Below are 7,319 nucleotides of genomic sequence, written 5' to 3' on the forward strand. Positions count from 1 at the left end.
TCGCAGAGCATCGTTGATTCCTTTCCCTCCAAATAGTCCACCAGATATGTGTAAGGACAATCTTCCATCTCTCCTTATGTCCTAACATGTTCCCATATCTGTTCCAGCATGCTAGCATGTTTGAGGTATCTCTTGGCATAGCCCATAGCATGTTTGAGGTATCTCTTGGCATAGCCCATCTGATACCCCTGAGGTTGCCAAAAAATCTGCCAACGTTGAGTTGTCACCTTACAATGCAAAAAAAAAGATGGTTTGTTCTGTTTCAGTTTCACAAAGAAACCATCTGGAGCATATCTGTCTTCTCCTTTTCATAAGGTTGTCCTGTGCTAGAGCCGCTTGCTTGGGCACTAACCAAGTGGAACAGGCCACCTTAAAAGGGATCTTGACTTTCCATATCATCTTCCATGGCCATATCACATGAACTGTTGTCAAATTGTCCAGGAATTTATATGCACACTTCACAGTGAAGATCCCATTTTTGGTCTTTAACCATGATAAGCTGTTTTCTTCTGTAGTAAGGTCCTTATACTGTTCAAGAGTAATCGTTTAGTAGTCTTCTGAAGGTGAGATTCCAGCCTTGGGTGTCACTAACTTCAAAGACCGTTCTCAGAGGCGGAGCTAGCCTATTAAAGCGGAGTTCGGACGAACCCCCTTCGATGAAAAATTATAATATTAATACATGCTTAAATGATTTTTATTTATATAGTCTAGATGTTGACCCCCCTCCGATGATCTTTTCTTCAGATTTTTAACCCCCTAAGAAAAAATCCTGGCTCCGCCTCTGACCGTTCTCCATTTCTGTTGGTTAAGACTGTATGTAGTATTGACTTCTTGTTTCAAAGCTTGTTGGCCCACTCACACATCATGCCAAAAAGATATTTTCCTTCTATTATCCAGATCAGTTTTGGAGTTCCCCTATACTTTAGGCCATTGGTTTATGATGAATCTCAAAACTCCAACACCATATGGATTATTAGGTGTCGTAATTATCCAGTGATCCTCTATGCTATATCCGGATGTTATGGCTTCTTTCCACAGACTTTTTCCTCTGATGCAAATCTCTATAGCCACTTCAATTAGAGGCTCTGATTTTGTACTTTTAGATTCTTTATGCCCAGTCCCCCTTCTCTTTTGTTGGTGATGACTGCATCCCATTTCACTAAATGATATTTCTTTTTTCACCCTCACCATTTTCTTGTCTCAAGAAATTTTCTTTTGAGTCTAGCTTCTTGATCACATTGCCAGGAATGGGGAATAGCGACATCATGTAGGTTGGCATAGCACATCTGTTTATAAGGGTTACCCTGCCACCTAGGGATAATAAATATCTGACACTTGGAACTTCATTAACTGGGTAGACAAAGCACTTGCCCCAATTTATGTGAAGGCCTGAAATAGCTTCAAAGAGGATGGAAATGATCCTCAAATATTTCAGTTCTTCCTCTACACCGAAAAACACCAATGTGTTATCAACATATTGTAAATCTAAAATTGTTCAGCTTAAGGGATCATTGTCATTCAGCTTGAAACCCCTATTCTAGTTGTTAATCTGAAATGTTCTTAGCATGTCACTAAGCCTACCCATTGCTAGGATAAACCAAAAACGGAATGAGGATCCCCTTTGCCTCATTCCTCTTTTGGATTGAAAAAAACTAGAAGGTGTACCATCGATCAAAACTGAGAACTTGGCCGTCTCGCACAAAATCTCAACCATTTAATCCATCCACCTCCAAACCCCATTTTTTGATAAGGTAAATAGTTTATTTTATCAACAATTGGGGAAAATTCCCCATATACAAAAAATACTATTGTTGAAAACCTACATCAAAACATGATTCTCAATAAAGGAGACCCGATCTTCTATACAAATCGGGGTCTCATGGGAACAACACCAAAAGCAAATTAGAAACAAAAGACTATTTTGTAGCTTTACAAAATCTTGATCTAGGATTCTAGGTGGAGGCAAAAGTCCAGAATCCTCTAGCTGAAACTGGGAGATAACAATACTAAGTTCTTAAAGAAAATGACAACATCCCTCCTTAGATACATAACATTTATAGACTGATAATCAATGGAGAGGAAATCAAAGATCCAGAAGCTATTAAGGCAGTGTTATCAAAAGCCAAAAGCACAAAAAGGCTCTAAGATCTATTGGGGCTTGAGTGGGCTTCAATGAAAAAAGGCTCAAAGTGAGGAAAATATAAATATCTATATTTAGTCCAAGACTAATAATTATAAGCATTAATGACAAAGATATTAACAAAGAAATTTAAAAAACAATTACGATAAAGTGAAATATCAATTGTTTAGTGTCCCCTCTTCAGAAGAGACTCATTGGCAAGGACAAGTATGCCTTAGAAACTTGATGACAATAGTGAAAGGTACATAAAGCGAGAGGAAGCGCTCAACACGTCTTGAGCCTTGTTTCAGGGCTTAAGCATGTCTATGATAACACTGTATTAAGTTAATATGATTGAGTTTTATAAGAAACTCTACACTGAATCTGAGATGTGGAGGCCTACTTTTGAGCTTGTAAATTGTCCAAGAATTCCTCAAGAGGAACAAGAGTGGCTGCAAAGGCCTTTCATTGAAGAAGAAAGTGCTGAATATTATCAAACAATGTGATGGTGATAAGGCCCCTAGTCCTGATGGCTATACTATGAGTTTCTTCAAGGTCTGTTGGGAAACTCTGAAGGCAATTCACAATTTCCATCTTTATGAAGTGTTTGAGAATTCTTTTAATGCTACCCTTATGTCACGACCCAAGAGGAGACCCTGGCCGCGACGAGCATCCCGAACCATGAGGATCCGAGCGCTGATCTCTATCTGACAATCATGCACATTAATCATACAATATGTAGAAATACCTCCATAAAAAGTCATGCCCAGATCTGTACCAAAGTATTGAAACATATGTGCTGTAAAAATCTCCCAATATTAAATCTTTGCTGCCGTCGGCCAAAATTTCCGATATTTTTTGGGGGTTTCGATATGTCAAAGGGCTATCTCTGTCAGCTTACAACAATGGTGGGTTCAATGACCGAGACAGAAGAAAGTCACATCCTCTGCATGAATTGACCAACAAAAATCTGATTGAGGTGATCAAATGTAGCTCCTTTGTTCAGAAGCAACAACCCCTTGCATCTAATAAAAATCAACAAGACCCAAGTTAGATGTTAAAGTGTTTCAATGGTTTTTTTTTTTTTGATGAATTGGCAATAGTGGATTGTGAAGGAGGGGATGGGTTTTATGGAGGTTCTGGGTAGCACTTTATGGCGGTTTGATTACCATTTCTTTTTGTGGTTGATGTGGGGTGGTCTGGTGGTTTATGGGTGGAGGCGCGGTAGCTGCTAGTCAGAGAAAATGGCGGAAGGGAGGTGGAGGGGGTTGTTGATTTTTATTTTTATGTTGCGGCTGCAGACTCTATTTCATAATAAAAGAAAAAATTTTAAAATATTAATTTACATCATAATATTACTAAATATTAAGTGTAATTAAGTTCCGATTAAAAGCTGACATGTGTTTATATTTGTCAGATTTTAACTTTTTTAATCCTCCTCCAAGAGAGTGAACACACTCTTTACGCCACCTCAGCATTCAAGGATGTTTTTATTTCATTTTAATAAAGTTCAGGTTTCCACAAAGATGAAGTGCGTAGTTGAAAATTCAGCTATAGTTCAAGGGAGTATTTGTCCATTTTCTGTTTCCAAAATTATAGCCAAGCTCCTTACAGAAAGATTGATGAAAGATTGAAGACTGTCATGGGAGATTTGATAGGTGAACACAAAATGGCTTTGTTGAAAGAAGACAAATAACGGATGCAACACTATGCAAACTTGATATCGAAAAGGCTTATGACCTAGTCAATTGATCGTTCTTCCTAAAATTTTTGAGAGCTATGGGCTTTGGAAGCAAGTGGATCAATTGGATCAAATTCTCTATATCTACTGTGAAATTTTCTCTTATCATCAACGGCAGTCCAGAAGATTTCTTTCAGTCACATAGAGGTTTGATGCATGGTGACCCCATGTCACCTTTCCCGTTTATATTAGCTATGGAGGGCCTCAACCTTATGATAAAAAAAACAAGTGGGAATGGATGGATAAATGGTTTTCCTGCAAACGTTAGAAGGGGAAATAATATGGAAATCACACATCTGCTATATGTAGATGATTCTTGGTATTTGTGAAGCGTAACTCAGATTATACACTTGAGGGCCATCCTAACAACTTTTTAGGGCATTTCAGGACTCCATGTCATCAATTTGCATCAGAGTTGCTTATACCCAGTTAATCAAGTTACCAATATGGAGATACTAGTTTTCACCTTAGGGTGCCAAGTAGCTTTCCTTCCAACTAAATATCTTGGAATGCCTCTTGGTGCTAAGAATAAAGAGGTGGAAGCATGAAGTGAAGTGGTGGAAAGAAGTGAGAGAAAGCTGACTAGATGGAATAGCCAATATCTGTCTCTAGGAGGCAGATTAACACTCATAAAATCAGTAATGGATGCTCTTCCCACTTACATGATGAATCTTTTCCCAATTCCAAGAAGCATAGAGAAGAAAATCGACAAACTTAGGAGTGTCTTCCTGTGGCGGGGAGATGAAAGAAGCTTGGGCACAATTTTGTCAAATGGGATGAGGTGACTCTTGACAATATCCACGTTGGTATCATATCAAAGGCGCACTTAAGCCCTAAAACGAGGCTTAAAACGTGTTGAGCCTTCACCTCACTTAATGTGTACTTCAGTGTCGTCATCATTTTTCTAAAGGATACTTTTCCTTGTCAATGAATCTCTTCAGAAGAGGCGACACTAAACAATTGATATTTCATTTTATCGTAATTTTTTTAATTTCTTTGTTCATAATTTGTCATTCATGCTAAAGTTACTGGTTTAAAAAAAAATTGTCATTCATGTTTATTATTATTTTCTTGGACTAAACATCTACATTTTTATTTTTTCTCCCTTTGTGCTTTTTCTCATTAAAGCTCTCGCTTTATTCACTTTTTGCGCTTAAAACCTCAATGGACCTTGAAGCTTTTTTCCTTTTGATAACACTGGGTGGTATGGGGTTAAAGAAGTTGATTGTGCAGAATGTGAGTTTGTTGAAGAAGTGGCTTTGGAGGTTATATAATGAAGATTTGTCATTATGGAGAAGATTCATCTCCCAAAAGTATGTTCTCTAGAATAACTGGAGCACCGAAGTCGCTGGATTGGGTACTCTGTCTGGAAAACTACCAGAAGACTATGGCCTCCTTTTACCTCCAATTTGTCATTCAAGATTGGAGATGGGATAAAAACTAGTTTCTGGAATGAAAATTGGATAGCAGACAAGGAACCTAAAAACTTTATTCCCAGACCTATACATTCTGAGCTTGCATTTGATGGGCAGCTACCAACTTGTGCATCACTTTCTGTTGGTTCAGATACCTTAACCTCATTGATTTATAAATTATCAATGTTATTATACCTCTTATGACTGCTGTTCTATGGAAGTCCTTAAACCGTAAGGCCTTGGACCTTTGCCTCTAAGCCACTTCCTCCTTTTTTGCAATCTCCTCAAATTCCATTGTAAGGACAACTCTCAACTATGATTCATCATCTGATAAGCTTCTCTGTTCCTGAATCACATCCAAATTAACCAACTGATTGAGGATGTTATGTTTCAATGGGCCTAGATTGCCCTGTGCTGATTTACTCCATTCTTTTTTAGCTTTGCTTTTAGGAACTTCAGCTTACATGCTAGAATATAATCAGGCCTTCCCTCAAACATCTTAGAATCTCACATCTTGATTCAGTCATTGAAGTTCTCAGCTTGTAACCGATTTCAAACTTAAAACCGGATTGTGACCTCTCCCAGTTACCACATTTTAACATCAAAGGACTGTGATCTGAGGTAACTCTAGGCAAAACTGATTATTTTATTTTTCTGAAAGAGATCTCCCCGTCTTCTGATATAGCAATCCTATCTAGCCTTGCTGCTACTTCATGACTATCCCCCTTTTCTCCATGTGAAAATACCACCCGTGAGAGGTGGATCTTTGTTATGACCACGCGATAAGGATCTTGTCACCAGGCGATTCATTGAGAAGTCTGTGCTTAATAGATCCTTCTCCTTATTCTTATTTCGTGAGCGACCAATTTTTAATAAACAATAGGCTCGTTAAAAGGGAGCCTACAACCTTAGGACTCGTTAGAGAGAGACCCAAATCTCTTGTTATTTTTGATGTAAATTCATGCCTTTCGTTTATTACTTCCCCTCCTTTTATTACTTCCCCTCCTTATATAGAATCCTATTACAAGATATTTCAGGAAACTAAGAAACTACTAACATAGAAAATCTATTTAAAATAAGAATTTTAGTAAAACTAAACTACTGTCTATTTTTAATGCCCACAAAATCTGAAGGTTGCATAAATCTACAGATCCTCTTTGTTGTTTCTTTTCTTCTCATCTTGAGGGCCCCGCCTTGCATAAACCTTACCCACAAATGAGTCTATAACATTACCCTCTTCCTCTAAGAAGAGCTTGTCCTCAAGCTCAAAGTCTGGATAGGCATCACGAAAATGTGCAACATCCTCCCACGTAGCATCTGACAATTCAAATCCACACTAGTGTACTAAAAGTTCCCAAGTTCCTTGATTAAGTCGAGCACGTAGAACAAAAAAGGCATATGAACCACACGGCCATCCTCTACTGGTGGCATAGTCCGAGGAACTGTTGGAGCCACACCCTTAAAAGCCTTGAGGAGGGATACATGAAACACGTTATGCAACTTACTCTCGCTGGGCAGTTGTACCGATACACAACTTCCCCTATTCGACGTAACACAGGAAAAGGCCCAAAGAACCGAGGTGCAAGCTTATGGTGTAATTGACCCCCAATAGATTTTTGACGATAAGGATGTAAACGCAGCCAAACTAGTGAACCTGGTTCAAATGCAACCTCCCGGTGACCTTTGTCATATTATTCTTTCATTCTAACCTGAGCTTGTTGCAACTTGCTGCGAATGCCACACAAAACTGAATCACGATCAAGGCAGGCATTGTCAACAACCTCTACCCGTGAAGAACCAGCTTCATAGGACAATAAATGAGGAGGATCTTGACCATAGACAACCTTAAAAAGAGTTGTTTGTAGTGCGGTATGAAAGCAAGTATTATACCAATATTCTGCCCAAGGCAACCAGTCAACCCATTTCTTCAGATAATCTGCGATCAAGCAATGCAAATACATTTCAATAGTAAGATTCACAACTTCCATTTGACCGTCAGTTTGAGGATGATACGCGGACAAGAATGCCAACTTTGTGCCACTTA

This window comes from Capsicum annuum, unplaced genomic scaffold (assembly GCF_002878395.1).
Source record: "Capsicum annuum cultivar UCD-10X-F1 unplaced genomic scaffold, UCD10Xv1.1 ctg4897, whole genome shotgun sequence".
Classification (NCBI taxonomy): Eukaryota; Viridiplantae; Streptophyta; class Magnoliopsida; order Solanales; family Solanaceae; genus Capsicum; species Capsicum annuum.